General features: G+C 40.7%; 1 protein-coding gene across 1 annotated transcript in view; it reads left to right on the top strand.

Moving 5' to 3' along the window:
- LOC134857074 (coiled-coil domain-containing protein 89-like) overlaps positions 1 to 16,930 on the top strand; it is a 180,527-nt gene that overhangs the window by 44,782 nt on the left and 118,815 nt on the right. The window lies entirely within an intron of this gene.

Below are 16,930 nucleotides of genomic sequence, written 5' to 3'. Positions count from 1 at the left end.
TTTAAGGGTTGTTTCTGCCAATTGTTTTAAATAAGTAACCGCGTGTGAACTGAATTTCCTTAAAAATTGAGTTGGAACTGGGGAATTTAGGGGAAAAACGGTTTCACCAGAACGAATAATTTACTGGCAGAGCTAAAATTAGAGCTGCCATCGCCTGAATATTAACCTGTTTTTTCCACATGCTTGCCTTTAGCATAGACCAATTCTCTTGCTCGGTTGTTACTTTAAGTTTTTTTTAGCTTTGCTAATCATTAACTATCGTTTTTCTCGCAAAAAATTCTAAGAACTTGTCTTTTTGCCCAAATTATCTCGAAAAACTTAAGTGAGGGAGAATTGAAAGGATTTTTAAGGATTCAAAATGAAATACAAAGCATATGGTAGAACAGGTGTGTGAATGAATAGGTGTGTTCTTATGAAAAGATAAATGAAAGATAAATGAATGAACTTTTTATATTTATTTGACTCTTTCTACTGGGACAATCAATCTCTATTGATCTTTTTTTAATCTTCAACACTGTTCAGTTTTCCAAAATCAGATAGGAGTCAACACCAACAAAAGCAAGATAGCCAAATTTAGAAAGGGGGCATAGTAGCTGCTAGGTACAAATTTACTCGAGCCGGAGACGAACTCCATTTTATCAACACCTACAGTTATCTTGGATTAATTTTCTTCTCTAAAATATATGCCCATCGCGTACCTATATACAACCAATCTACACTCGCACTCAACGAATTGAAAAAAAAACCCATCTCAAAAGACTGCAGGAAAAAATGATGCGGCTTATGTTATTTTGCCAAAACAAGCATTCTACTGGACCATATGCTGCACTAGATTGCAAGTACATACCGACGGAGAGTAAAACTAGATCCTAAAACGACTGGCTAGCGTCTAAAAAGAGCTTTACGTGTTTTTACCTTGTCTGCCCCGGCCACTTCAATGCGGTTCTCAAAAAATTTGGTCGACAAAGTTGTTACTACTTGAAAGCTAAATTTTTCAGGGCAATTATATTTTTACAATTAAGTTGCTGAAATTTTAGTGTAATTGTTCAGTAGAAAAAATCATCCTATCCATCGCACATAAATCAAATGTTCCCTTTACCCCTAGTTTCTTATGATTTGAAAGTGAATCTGATGTTATAAAGCAAATTCAGGCCATATCGGGAAGCCAAAATTTAGTTAAATACAGTTCTCCTTGAGCCCTCCGACTTCTCAAATCCTTGTGAAGAAGCGTCTTCTTCACGGTCGGGAAGGGTTGTATTTTCTCCCGTTAGCCTTCCTGGTTCACATGATTTGCTCGGTAATGATTGTAACCGTACAATCGTTACAGTTCAGAGCTTCTTCTTCTTGATTTAAATTTTCAATGGTTTTTCTCTATTTTTTCTGTTCTAATATTTTCTCTCTCTCTCTCTCTCTCTCTCTCTCTCTCTATATATATATATATATATATATATATATATATATATATATATATATATATATGTTTCCGACCAAGGAAAACCGCTATTCTTTTTTTTCGCGATTTTTCAGTGTTTTCATGAAAAACTATATGGTTACGTGTCATGCGCGGTCAAATCGAATCTTTAAGAATTAGTACTTCGATTCAAAACTGACCCTTCCCATTTCTTTTTTTCACAATTGGGATCGTTTATCGTCAGAACTATTTTGGCGGCTGTCTGGTAGAATTGCACAAATTTTATGACAGCCGCCCAATGGGCCTTAGGACATCAAACGGTATAAAGCGAAAGATGATTGCAGAAGTTTGCAGCAACGGTCACCACCATAAAATATGCTTGTCCGAGGGTTATTGCAATTAAAACGAAATAAAAAAATGCATCTGCTTTTTTTTGCCCTCAACAAAATCAATCTGAAGAACATATCACTCAATTCTAATTTTTCTCCGGCAACACTTGGTGTCGAATTTCTGAGAATAAATACCAAACAAATTAACAATGTTCAGTCTTCAAACAAACTTTCGTTTTTTCGTTAATTATTTTTGTTCACTGCTTAAATTAATTTTGTCTACTAACTTTCAATTATGGTAACGTATCCACAGTTTTTTGCTGAAACAATACAGATGCTAGTAAAAAACTTGAATCCGAAATAAACATTTGGTTTTAGGCTGATGGAAACCTAGCCGACGACTAAATGATAGTGCTCCAAAACCTTACAAATTACTGAAATCAGAAAGCATCATGGCTTTAGCATAAATACAGAAAAATGTGATCTACGTTTTCCAGGACACAATACAAGTACCTGGTAAATTACAAATATAGGTCAATTTCAAAATTTATGGTCAAAAACAAAAATCAAATCCAAGGATGAATCAATGATCTTGGGTTCTCCTACAGGGGAATCTTGTCGAAATAAACTGTTAATTGAAAAATAGCTGAGCTGGAGTTTATTGATAACCTGGATGCACATTATGGTTTTTACTTCTTAAAAAACGCTTTAGCATAACGAAGCTCTTATATTTTTTGCGAACAATCCTTGTTTTTTTTGCAAAGTGAAAATGGAAAGTACGATCGAGTTTTCAGAAACTTTTTATGAAAGTAACCAAGGTAAAAAGGATTGATAGCCAATTTTTGCACGCAGTTCTCCTAGCAGTCAAAGGTGTCTTGGATGTCTCTTCCGGTCGCCTACAAGCTTTACCCGTATTTTTTTAGCCTCAGCAGTAGGAGCAAAAGCTACCTGAAGTAAGCCTTTTGTTTTGAAATGAGGATGGAACATATAATGATGAATTAGAAATTTGGTTTGGTCCAGCAAAATGTGAAGTCGCTCTGAAAAACGGAATCTAAAAAATTTGGACCGAGCTCATTTACAATAACGATTTTGAAACCAGAACCTTTTGAATTAAATCAATTTCAAGTGTTTCCAGGATAAGTTCGAATCGCAGTGGTTGAATGTCATACCGTGTAAAACTCTAAAATTGAAACTATAATTTCAGCAGCTTAGAATTGCAATTCGACTCCGCTTGGGTTCAAGAAAGTGTGAAAATGCGTTGGCGGAAGAGATGTAACCGACTATGGATGGCATGACGTATCTTGTCTCAATAAAGCAGGGATATTCTCTAGGCGTTCAAATTTGAAAGCTCATATAAAGCAAAATCTTTCCTCCACTCGTATTTCTTCTGGTATAGAGCCACGACACCTCCACAGGATATATCAGAACCGAACAGACGGTTTGACGCTCATCCCATGGGCTGTTAATGGGCAGCTCCTGTGGGATACAACGGTAGTTGATTCCCTAGCCCTTAGTAGAATAATTAGTGGCGTTACTCATAGAATTGAAGAGTTCAAAGAGGTTAACATGGAGTGACACGTGAAATTTTAAAATTTTGTTTGATTGTAGAGACACGCGACAATTATAATTTTCGCAACAACTGACAAAGCCGTGAAGTTCTGAGCGAAGATTATCAATAGTGAAGAACACACGAGGCGCTGAACTAAGCAGAGAGATAAATAGAAGAACAAGTAAGAAGATCCGAGACCATTCGGAAAGTAACGGTTGTGGTGACCCAATCGTCACTATGCTGATTTCATTAATCGGGAAGGCCAAGAGTTGAGATTGCAACACTTCCCAGTGTTGAAGAGAGCTTATTTGGTGACTCTCTTTACGATCTGACTCTCTTTACTTCTCTTCACATTATACTTTACTTATCCATATCGGGAAACTTCCGAGGATTTTGACTGGATAAGGTGATGAAGGGACTCCTGACTGTAACCTCGGTTACAAGGATAATTTCGAACTTCTGATTTTTTAATCAGAAGGATTGAGTAGTATCAAGGTACCCCACAAGTTTTGATATTTTTGTTGTTTTCCCGAATACAGTAAAACCGACCCCCTAACAAAAGGTATGGCCAATCAAGCGTTGTCCTTGAGATACATTCCTGCTGGTGTAGAACCAATGATGTAGAACTCTGATTGGTAACTTTGGTTCTTATTCACAAAAACAAAAAACCTATTCACAAACGCCGAAAATTAAAGAAGAGATATTTTTGTTTCGAATAACAAACATTTGGTGAATAATTGCGGCAAATTTCTGACATCAGAGTCTAGTAATTGTTCAAAGTCCGGACTTCTCTTCGGTAAAACTGCTTTTGTAAAATTTCCATTTTGTAGTTCTCAAAAAATATATTCAAAACAGTCATTTTCTGTTTTTGTTTTTCTCAGAAGTGTATATAAATAATCAAATCCTGATTTTGCGTTCAAATTTGTCCAATGGCTTAACAGTAAAATGAGGACTCAAAGGTAACATGGTTTTTTTGACAAATCTTAATTTTCATTCCTTTAAGGGAGAAGATGATTATATTCATCTGCAAGCAAAGCGATAGCTTGTAACGCTTTGCTTGCGGAAAAATATCATTTAAATCATCTTTTTTTTGGAATTTATATTTATTGATCTGTGGGGTGGTATTGGAACTACTGCTGAGCACGTGCTACTGAAAGTTGAAATAAAAATTAGCATAGTGTCCAACATCCATGTGACACAAGAAATTGTCACCACAATGAGCTACGAAGAGAGGACTATCTGCTCACAGAAACAGCTTTTAATTATGTATTCAAACAAATTTCTCCTCTTGTTTGCTATCTATTATATATTTAAATGCGGACTTCACTATCTCGCAATGCTCAAGCTTTTTAAACGTTGTTGTTGTATCAGCTACGCACAACGCCATCGTCTGCCGGATTTCGTATGAGATGAATTTTGATTGGGTTTCAGCTAGTCCCTGCCCAGTGCCCTTGTCCCCAAGAAGATAAGTCGGGGTATGCCATATGAATGGCTACTTGAATACGGTTACGGTCTAAGCACTGGACTCGTTTAGGTTTTTCTGATCCATTTTTGAAGTCAGCTCTTCGTCGTTGTCGATGTGTGCTGTTAAAAAGAGGGCCTGTTTGTCATTTTTTCACTAGATTTGATTCTAAAGGGAGTTCAGCTCTCCTACTCCCTCGTGATTTGAGGTCTGGGGAACTCAATAATTTCGATGCGATGAAGCCAGAGGTCTTCAGTAGTCAGGCCAGTTGGGTTTCCATTGCAGCTAAACAAAAAATGCACGTCAAGCGGCGTCTCATTACTGTCTGGTCAAAAATTGTGTATCTACCTTTTTATGCGGCTTGTGTATGACTGAGTGATCGGACTGTACCCGGAGCGAAATTGAGCAAGCTGTATGCGCTATTTCCGTGGTAACTCAGATTCACTGTCAGACATTTGAGGTGGATGGTACAGGTTCTAATAGCTTTGAAGATTTGAGGTAATTTTTGACCTCGTTGTGAAGGATAACCCTCAGAGCTTTCCGATAGCTTTTACGACTTATTAAGCCATCATCCAGATGTTGTTGGATTTCAACACTGTAGGCTGTGAGGAAAGTGAGTTCGATGCGTCGTCCAACTGGATGTTAGATTGTCTGATAGTCACACCAGTGACTCACTTGTCATCCGACTAGAATTTGTTTTACCAGCAGGTCTCTGAAGAAGAAGAAACACTTTAATTACTATACAGAATAGTCAATGCATTAGTATAATCATAGATATTACTTTCAATTTTAATTAAAGTACTCATGTTTGAATAAAATGAGATTAATTTATTACATCAATAAAATAATCAACTTAGGAGTGAAAAAAACTTTTGTACAATCGTACAAATTGTATCAAGGTAAATTTTTTAAAAACATTGTCAAACTGAACATACAATTGCTGCAAATCAACTAATGAAAACGGAATTCACGCCATGTCTTTGTATGCGTTCATTTAGGATTAGATTTCATTTCAGTAGTGTAAAACTTTTTTAGTTTTTTCTTGAACGGTTAATTTACTGGGCAACAATTTCCATTTTTTAACAATCAGAAGAAAAAAAAACTAAAATTTTTTTGCAGGGAAGCAGTTGAACAGTGGTTATCAATAATTATTTGCATTGTTTGTTAAATTATTCTATCATTCGCTGTCTGTAGCCTCAATGCATTTGTAAAAGCTTGCCCGTTTTAACAAGATACTGATATAGATAATTAACACATTTCAACTCAATTCTTTTCTCAGCTCCGATAAACGATTTTTTTCCGTAGTTCTCCAAAAAATTTATATTTAGATCTGAAAAAGTGTGTTTCAAAGCCCAGTTCAACTGCGCGTCTAAGGAAATCATTGAAATGGCAATATTTTGCTTCAAAACATTGCAGCATAATCTAAATGACCTAAAGCTAAGCAATGAAACAAAGCAATCAAAGGCAATGGGAAAGTTTTTATCTAATGGTATCTATCGCTTTATTTCTATGGGCCATTTTTGCAAATTTTTTTGCTTAGGATTGAAACGAAAGATTAGAACCAAGAATTAGACCTAACTATTTGCATTCAATTTTCCTCGCTACGTATGGGTCGTTTAGAATGATTTTTTAAACGTAATAACTTCAAAAGAACAGCGTATTTTTTTTTCTAAAATTTTATGTTGAATAGAGTCAAAAGTATTGTGAAATAGAGTCAAATAAACCTGCATGAACACTTTTTGTATAATCGTTTTTTTTCGGATACTTTCTGTTACGTAAATCGATGCATTTTGTGTTGAGAAATTTTTGCGGAATCTAAATTGAAATGGAGTCATTAATTGAGCATAAAGTGAGTCTCAAATTTTATTTAAGCATGCGTGAGTCTTTAAAGGCAAGAATTTTGTTTCCCAGTGAAGTTCATCAATATTTGTCATCTTCACACAACCAGTTACTGTGCTAAGGGAAAATTTTTGTTGACTGTGCTAAGGGAAAATGGTGGGGACCAGATTGGTGCTTCATAGATAAGCACACTGCGCTCGATGGCCTTGCTTGTCACTGTCAGTGTCTCTTTGGAAAAACCCCAGACATTGCTGTGACATTCGACCAGAATGGCCAAAAACGCTTGCCCAAGAGAAACTATTTCTTAATTGTTACAGTTCAGTGGGACGATTAGATGTTTCGAGCGATAAGTCGTGTTAATCATCGAAGTGAACGAAATCGGAGAGATTAATATGGATTGACACGTTATTTTTCAAAAATTCGTTTGGTTGCAAAGACAATTATAATTTTCCCACACCTGAAAAGACGTGAAATTCAGAGCGACGATAATCAATAGTGAAAAACACAGGAAACGCTGAACTAAGCAGAGGGAAAATTTAAAGAACAATTAGGAAGATTAAATTCTCAGAAATTTGAAAACGGCCATTTCGTCCAAAAAACACTATAAAAACAGACAACCGGATTAACGAGACGAAAATCAGTCAAAAGAAAAACAGAGAAAACGAAGCCTTTCATCGTGATAACACGAAACGATAAGACGCTTAACTGAAGGAGATCAGATGGAAGGAAGGTCAAGTGGGACATCCTCCAGAGCGGATCCGTACCCTCACGTGTCATGAAACCGCCGTTTGACTGTAGGCCTAAAAATGGTAATTTTTTACTTAGTCCTTTGTTTAGCTAGGTCTAGACGGTTAAAAAGAGTAGAATTAAGTAACTGACGTCAGCCAGTCGCCAATAGGTAGTTTTTTACACTCAGTGACCGTGTAATGTCTGGGCGAATGTTACATAGACGTTTTTATGACGCTCCTGTGTGGGATTGTTGGAGGCAATAGACCATCACTATCAGCAAACGTTTCAGCGACGAGCCCTCCGCTCCAGGCGTATGCCCGAGCTAGAGGCCATAATGTCCTGCAATGTACTAGGCGGAAGGTGCGGACCCTTTGCCTGGTACGATTCAGCTTTTTAACTAGGTTAGGACCCAAAGTTCCGGGGGTCGGAGGGTTAGGTGGCAAGTCTAGAACCAGTTATCCCAAGGTCCCGGGACCAAAAAGAACTAAAGAGAGAGCGTAAAACCACACAGAAACAGTGTATAACCCAGAAAAAGACAAAAACAAATTTACTTGAGAACGAAAAAGTATAAAGATAAAAAAACCCAAAAATGACCAAAAAAGTAAAAGACATAAAATGACAGTATGCACTTATTCCGGACGAGATGTGATCTGACTTTCCTATTTGGGTATTGTTAGCACAAATTTAGAATCGTTCGGGTTATATTTCAGTAGACTTAGTTGGTGGGGGACACAACTGGCGCGGTCCAGTTTTACCCTCCAACGATTGCAAATTTCCGAGTTGAGGGTCTCAATTCGGGTGTTATGGTGTACAGGAGGATATAGTAAAAATTATTAACGACTATTACATTTACCTATCTCCCGTTTAGACCAGAAAAACACCCTAATTTTATCGAAAAATACCGATGCTTGACCAAACTGTTAACCCCAAAATTTTGGATAGACAAGTTTTTCCGAACAAAATAAAGCTTCTGCAATTTCCTTAATTGTCTGAATTTCGTCAATATGATTTGAGGATTGTTCTTTTGAGTTAGTAACATTTACGCTAGGAGCTTGCTAGCACAACGAGTTCAGTTATTAGAACAATTTTCAAAAAACCAAAAACCCTCCGAATAGCTCCGTGGATAGAAATAGAGACTTACTGATCGGAAAAGGAAGGAATCGGAGGGTCCAAAACCGATAGTTTTTGGCCAAGTTTTTGTTTTTAAACCAATTTTGGTACGGTTTTTTATGAATTATTTCAGTATTTTACAGTGCTGTTTCAAGCACTGTTAGGTAGTGAAAAAAGGCCAATTTAGCAAACGCATTTTTGCTGATTCCTCTTAGACGAACCAATTACAATGAATTTGGTACCATAGGTCGAAATTTTTGATCAATTTTCTGACACGCAACCGTTTTTTGGTTGATAGTTTCAGAAATTTTTTTTAAAAAGAATTTATCAATTTGGAGGGTCCAGTTTTTAGGGAACCCTCCGAGCGACGGAAATTTTTATAGAACCTCATTTTTATCCCACAATGTATACCGCGGTCAAAATACGTGATTTTTGGGGAATCATCCGAGGTAATCGTCCGAAGACTATTAAGTCCCTTAACATGCCTCCTCGATGTAAATGATTTGAGGGACCCTCCAAAGTGGTTCAGATAAAACCCCCAGAGCAGATTTAGTCTATTGGGATTCATTTTGGCGCTAGCCGGAGGCCTCTTCGAAACAAGAGTTGAAAATTTGTAAAACCTTAGGGAACCCTCCGAGGTAATTTTCCAGAGTGTACTAAAGCTCTGAGTAACCCTCGTTAGTAAAGTAATCAACTTTGGATTCGACATCGGGTTCATCAGGAGTACCCTAACAAACTTTTTTGATTACTTTTTTCGTTTTGAGCTTGCCTTGAGCTGCTTAGTAGGAAGGCTTGGTCAATCCGAGGACACATAGAAGAAGACCTCGGTGAGTGTATTAGGTTTGAATCACTCACTTGAGAAGAGAAAATTGTTAGCTACTCTCGTGCAGTTGGAGCTGTCCGAGTGTGGAAGAGCGTTTGCTTAGATTTTAAACACTTTCGAACCGAGATTGCCTTGAGCTACTTAGTAGGACTGCTCGAACAACCACAGGACATATAGAAGAGTACCTCGGTGAGTTCATTACCAAAGAGACACTCGCTTGAGACGACAGTGTCCTGGTCGTCGTTCATTTGGAGTGTTCCAATTGAGTGAGGTTTTTTTCTTTAAGATTAGGTTTTATTTTATCAATAATTATATATATTTTGATGCCATCACCGCTACTTTACAAATAATAGTTTAATTTTAAACGAGGCAGTGATTTGATACATCTGCAGCGGTAAAATGAGACTGATACGAGATATCGCTGTCACCTATAGGGTGTGTTGTTGTTTTATTGTTAAGTGTAAGTTTTTATTTCTTGCGAGTTTTGCGATACTATTATACACTAAGTGTTTGAGTGGAGTTAATATTAAATCATCTCTGGGTAGACGCCGTGTTTGATCTTAGCTGAGTCATTCATAGAATCTCTAAGAGACTAAAAAGATATTTCTAGATATTTAAAGAATTGACGCGGAGATTTAAGTCTCCGACGTTTTTGCTAGTGAGGCAACGAGTGAAGGTTGTACTGATCTTTTAGTGAGCGGAATGAAACTAAGAAGCGAGAAGAATCTAGATGGTGAAGAAGAGCGAAACGCTGAGACCGGGCAGGAGACGTGAAACCAACTGATCCCTTCGAGGTTGGGGAACAAACGCCGATCCGACCCGACCGCCACCATCACGAATTCATAAAAGGGTCCGGAGACGACTTTGAGCGGAAAAGAATTGAAGAATCTCAGAAAACCTCTGAGCGTCTCGATGCCGATGCAGGAGAGGAACTTTTATTGAAAGGGACTTCTAGATCGGAGACCGTGAACAATAGTCGGAGAAAGGAGCAATCCTTTCTGGCCAAGCAGAGTAAGAACGCGATGATGTCGAGCGTAAGTCCCAGGGAAGAACAATCGATTTCAAGAGCAAAAAAGAGTTTAAAAACGTCGAACGATGAACACATGATATCGGTCCAAACTGAAGGACTATCTTCTGGCTTCGACCATCCAGGACTAATGCACTCGGACACGGATTTCACTCTTAGCGCGAGAAAAGAGAAGAATAAGAAAGCAATGACCAATTCGCCATCAAGACCGATGTCAGATTGGATAATTATGGGAGCGTCCTCGTTATTCGATAGGCTGATGATGTCGATGGGCACGCAAAAAGGTGGAGCGTCATCGAGCACTAGGCTGTAACCTTAATTGACGTCATCGTCTCTAGGTCTGACCCCAGTTTAGGAACAGACAGTGATGTGAGTGCCATGTTTGCCAATGTAATGACATGCCTTGAAGAATTGCGGAAAGATATGACGAAAAGGATCAATCGAGTGGTGGAGAGGGCTCAGCTGGGCCATGAGAGGTTAGGAGAAGCGACCAGGCCAGTTGATACAAAACACCCATTAGTGCTTTGTCGAGAGTTGGCCCTAGCTACCAAGGAATCTGAAGAAAGAGACAGCAGAATGACACGGGAGATTGAGCGACTGTTGAACGATCATGACAAAACCTATGCTCAAACGTGGAAAAACTTGGAGAAAATATTGGACGCTAAGACTGATCTAATGGTGCCGGCAAACTTGACGAACTCTTGAGCAGCAGAAACCAAGAAAATCATTCTGGTCCAATGGAAAACTCGCGGCAGGCTGCTGACGGATTCAGAGCCCCAGACATGCAGAGGCTCCCCGAGACTTAGAAGAAGTTTTGAGACTAACCATAGAGAGAGACCTAGGGCAGCCGGTCGAGGGCAGGTTGCACGGATCAAATCACGCCAGAGGCGCAAGCCACATCGGGGGCACGTTTGCCCACAGTGCCGCAGATCAGATGGGTTTGACCACATTTTTGCGAGACTACCATTGAACAGGTCTCTTGAGACGTTCATTATTAAACTTTTGAAGTCTACCGAGAGAGGAGAAAGGTCGTGAAGGACACCCAAGAGACCGAAGTCCTACAAAGATGAGTCAGATGGCTGCATTGATACTTGGATAGAGGAAGTGAAGTCATTTTGAGGAAGAAAACTTCTCAAAGAATCTGGAATGTAGCGCATTGACGAACAACTTAGAAGGCACGGCCCTAATCTATTTGATGGCAAAAAGGACAAATGAACGTGACAGTGCTCGCAAAACCTTTGAAATCCGATTGAATTGTTTCGGCTCGGGTGTGCAGGGGCATCAGGCGATGATGAAATTTGAATAGAGGCGCCAAAGATATGATGAGCCCATTGACAAAATTTTGGATGGCCTCGAACTGCTCAGAAGGAATTGTATTCCTGATGGGTGAATCATAGAAAGGAACTTGGCCTTAACCTTGAAGTTCTTGGGCGGAGTAAAGCGTGATGAACTGAAGACCAGGTTGGCCACCCACTCTACCTTGTCAGCGGACTCCGTGCCCACGCGCAATGTTTCGCGCTTGAAATTGCGTGAAAATCTGCTCATAAAACCACGGGCTCAGAATCGCTACAACAAAACCAAGGGCTCAGAATTGCTACTACAGAATCGCGGAACGAATACCGGCACAAGTTTTGATTGGGGTAAACCTCGTGATGACATGGACAAAAGGATGTCATGCGCTAACTGTGATTGACTGAACCATCAAGTCTCAGTCTGTTCCACGTATTAACAAAACATGAAAGCGATTGATTACTTTCTTCACGACGTTGTTGCAACTGACGAATACCACGAAGAATATGTGAGAGGGCTCATAATGAAATATGGACCGAGATGTTTCTTTTGAAATCTGGAAGGCCATTTCAAATTGGACTGTACTCAGTTTAGGGATGCAGTAGCGGACGCGAAGCATCCACGCCATTAAGCGGCGCTTTCACGATTAAAGGTTAGTCGAGCACGCGTAATGAATGAAGCTGACTGGCGGAAGAAAGAAGTGACACAAGGCACAATCACAATTAAAAATTTGAAAAATTTGCCGGATGAGGCAATTTCCTCAAGCCTTGGGGCTGCACCAGCTAGTGCGCTCAGGGTAGATTATGGCCTGGCGGCTCGGAAAACACTACAGAAGGTTCAACAAGAGTTAGTTACGAAAGAAGTTGAACTATGGGTGAGGTCTGAACTGGAAAATACAGATTTGCGCAAGAAACTGGATACCCTAGAGAAGACAGTGAAAGAAGAAGACAACCAGGAACCCAAGACGAAGTTGAATGTCATCTCAGGGAAGACCTTTGTTATGACAAGAGACGGAAGCAAGATAATGTCAATCAATTGGGTCGCAGGTCATCAGGTGGTGAAGAGCTTAAGTGAGCCCTCGGAAATCACCATGGTACACTTGGACATCTATGCAGACTACTTGAGAGCAAAAGAACCCAAATTAGTTGCAAGGGTCGTGAGAGCGGTACTCCTAACAGGTGGGCCGAGACTTATGAGAGTAGATGGACATTATATAGAAGTATATGGCCCATACCCGATTTTCATGAGCGTGGACGACATAAAAATTTACGCAAAAGCTCACTTGACCAATGCAAATGACCAAGAAGAGCTTAAGGTACGACGAATACCATGCTTGAACAAGATGCGGCCCTAGCAGCACACGTACTGGACGTGCCAGGCAGACAACTCTCCGTGAAGGGACTAGTTGACACCGGAGTTGTGGTCAGTGTCATGCCCATACACAACTGGACCGATATGGGCTTCAATAGGTCGGATTTGATACCGACTAATAACAGAACGGCTGCGGCAAATCAGGGCGCAATCTATAACTCGGAGGAAGGCATCTCTGGATGAGTTTTCTGGCTGTCGAAAAATTGGACAAATCCGACCAGTTCATCCTAGGACGAAACTTCGTGCGCAAATTCGACGTTTTGATCGACCTTAAGGACGGGTTGATACGAATCAAGTACCCCGAGAGGAAGTGTGAAAACAAACCTGTTTATAAAATCTTGATTAATCAACCGAAGGTGCCAATTTTCCTAGATCGGAAAATTAGGTTAAAACCAAATCAGGCTGTAGTGGCGATGTATAGCATGAGGAATTTGAATGAACTTGGCAACAACAGACAAGTATTTCTGGTCCCCAACCCAAACAGTAAGAGCTCAGCTATTTTAGGAAGAAGCTTCTCACTCACTAAGAACGGAGTATGTGTGAGTGTGTTGTTGAATGACAATACAACGTGAAAAGAAACTTGGCTATGCATTGCTTCTAAACACATAGTAGCAGAGTATGAGGAGTTTGAAGAGGATCAAAGTAACCGAGTGCTCATTACATGCCAACCAAGAATGTAGACTAAAAAGAAGAAATGAGATTAAGTCTTTTAAAAAAATTGTTTTCAATGAAATCAGAGACAGACTATGGGCTGTCTAGTTGCTCGAACTTCCCTGAGAGACAGACAAACCCATAATTAGCGGCAAACAAACCAGTCTTACTTCAGATAGAACACCTGAAAGGCAAGATATCGGAATAAGAAGTGGAATCTCTTAGAGCGGCGTTGAATCGGAACGCAGACGTTTTTTCGAAGCACAAAGCCGACATAGGTTGTTGCAATTTTAACGAACATGCTATAGAGAGAGGGTTCGGTACCTCACAGGGAGGGAGCTAGGAGAATCACGCCCACATACAGAAAGCATGCAGGAAATAAAATGAGATGTTAGTGGAATATGACATGAATGAGCCATCGAAGTCCCCGTGGGCCTGTGGCGTGGTCATGGCTAAGAAAAAAGGGGGTAACTTAGATTTTGTTGTGATTTCCGCTACTTGAACGTAGTAACCATAAAAGTTGCATATCCGATCCCCCGCATCAATGAAAGTCTCTCGAAATTGGCAGACGCAAAATTCTTCACAACATTAGATTTGCGCTGTGCATTCTGGCAAGTGCCTCTCAGGAAACAGGATTGAGACAAAACGGGCTTTGCATGTGATTTGGGACAGTTTTAGTGGAAGAGAATGCCGTTTGGACTATGCAACGCAACGGCTACATTTCTACGAGTGATAACCCAGGCACTCACGAATGTAACAAAGAATTACGGGAACCTCATAATATGTTACGTTGACGATGTTGTGATCGCGACACCCACCCTGTAGGACCACATTGACACCCACCCTAGACGACCAAGTCTTCAACTGCGTGAAACAGGCCGACCTGAAATGCAAACCCTCCAAGTGCGAAATCCTCAGAGACTCAATCAAGTATCTGGGTCGCTTTGAGGCTAAACACGGGGTCAGACCGGATCCCGAAGCGGTTGAAGCAGTACTGACCTGGAAGACACCGAAGACTGACACGCAATTGATGAGCTTCCTAGGATTCGCTAATTACTATCGAGAGTTTGTTAAGGGGTATGCTGACAAGATATACCCTATGCAACAATTGATGAGAAACAAGGGTAAGCAGTTCAGCTGGACTGAAGACGCTCAAGTCTCCTTTGAGAACATCAAGCGCGAACTTTGCGAGGCTCCGGTCCTCGACATGCCAACCGAGCAAGGCATGTTTGTGCTAGACACAGACGAATCAGTTGTCGCTATCTCGCGCATACTTCATTAAGAACACGAATGGAATGAAAAGACTATTCTCCGACCCATAGCTTATGGGAGCACAGTCCTAAGCGATACGGAAAGGAAATATGGTGCACCAAAAGCGGAGATGTTTGCAGTAATTACTTTTCGTGGAAAAGTACAGAGCCTACTTAGGGAGTGGTCCTTTTAAGATGCGCTTTGAAAATTGATTTTTCGCCAGGCTATAAAAACTTATTTGATGGATCAGAGCTATATTGGTCGCTGGATTGTATGCCTGGATGGCTATCACATGATTAGAGAGCACCGAACACGTGACAAACACCAAAATGACGACAGCCTCAGAGAGAACACGGAGTTCTATGAGCGTCTGGAAGAGAAGCAAGCTTACCAGGCAGAGATTAGGGATAGTTTTTTCTTTCTGGAAAAAGACACCTATGATAAGCTGCCAATCACCAGATGGCTTGACAAGTCAGGGATCCCATACCAGGACACCCCGAACCTCATAGTTCGCTCCAACCTGATATAGCCAGAACTTACCTGGCTAGGTATCAATGGAATAGCGCTACTGAACAAAACGATGAGCGTAGCATCGGATGTTACGCGAAAGCTCTGCGATCTGCTTGGTAACGAAGTTGATAGGCAAGATCATGAATGGATGGAGACCATACAGACGCTGACCATTACTGAAAGAATGGAAAAGAGACCGGTAGCAATCCGGGGTCGGGACGTTGAACAGAACCGCCGGTCAATAGTGAAACAGCTCAGCTAAGAAACTCGATAACGGAAGATGTCCTTTTGAGGTTTTCGTACGTGGAACATCAACAACTGACCAGTACTCAGTCCTCTCACGGGTTCAGTGATGAACTGAATTCCAGTATTGCAAGGAGGGTTCAGTTTACTGATGCAAAGGAGGAGTACGAGCCGTGCTCGGACTGTTCATCCGGAGATGAGACACCATCCGGAGATGAGACATTGTCCGTGGAGTCAAATCAAGTGGACGAGGTGTGGAATTGTCTGGGGAAACGTGTTCCATCGGGCCCGACTAGGATGGTTTGTCCGAGGAGTCGATGCCAGGACAACCGAGGGACAGAATTTTGTCCGGGGAGTCGAGAAACGTGAAGAACAATTTAAAAGGTGAGTGGATAGACTCCATCAGCTCGAGTGACGACAAGAAGTCTCAGTCCTGGGAGAACGTGTCTGAGACCACTTCGAATTCCGACGTGTCGGAGATTGCGATTCATTCCTTGCTAGTAAATTGGAAACAGCGCGGGTTGGATAAAAAATGCATCAAGACCCAGACAGGGACAGATATACCTCCGATGAGGAAAGCACTGTAGTCGACAACGCCGCAGACGAACTTGAGTTGATAGCAGTGTCGAAGCGTCCGACTAGATTACTACCGCATGCTACGGTCATCCATACCAATCTGGAGTCTCTGGAACCTGGATGTGGTACTTTTGAAAACGATATGGTGTGTTAAAATAATGGACGATGCCCATGCTCCGGTAACAATCAGCGAAGAGCTAAACCTGATGAAGACTTATTTGAAAGCCAGGTACCGCCTGTCGGATCTTTTGATGGCTCAGCGAGTTGATAGGATGACGAGCAACGTAAAGAGATAGGTAGAAAACTGACCACCCGACAAAGGTGATTTGGAGAAAGATAACTATAGGATTCTGAAGCAGTTTTACATGAAGAGAAAGGATTTGCTTTACTTGAACAAAGACGGGATTGTGGCTTGCAATTGCAAAGAAGAAGACAAAATCTTTATAAATACAATTCGATAGTACTACCACAGCTGTATCAAATTGATTTATTGTTTCGCTCTCTCGACCAGATGGGCCATCAATGCGTGGACAAAGGGTATAACCGGATACAGACGCGGTTTGAATGGCCTGGCTTGAAGAAGCCCTGTGAAAAATGGATTTCTGCATGCTTGTCATAACAGCAAGCCAAGGACCTCACAAAGCTGAGGTTCGCCCTGCAATCAATAGTTTCATAGGGATTCAAAGAGGTGGTACAAAATGATCATCAGAAACCTGCATGACGGCCACAGGCTATAATCAATTGCGGGTAATGATTGAT

Source organism: Symsagittifera roscoffensis, chromosome 1 (genome assembly GCF_963678635.1).
Source record: "Symsagittifera roscoffensis chromosome 1, txSymRosc1.1, whole genome shotgun sequence".
In the NCBI taxonomy this organism is placed as follows: Eukaryota; Metazoa; Xenacoelomorpha; order Acoela; family Convolutidae; genus Symsagittifera; species Symsagittifera roscoffensis.
This window is presented reverse-complemented; position numbering and strand designations above follow the sequence as displayed.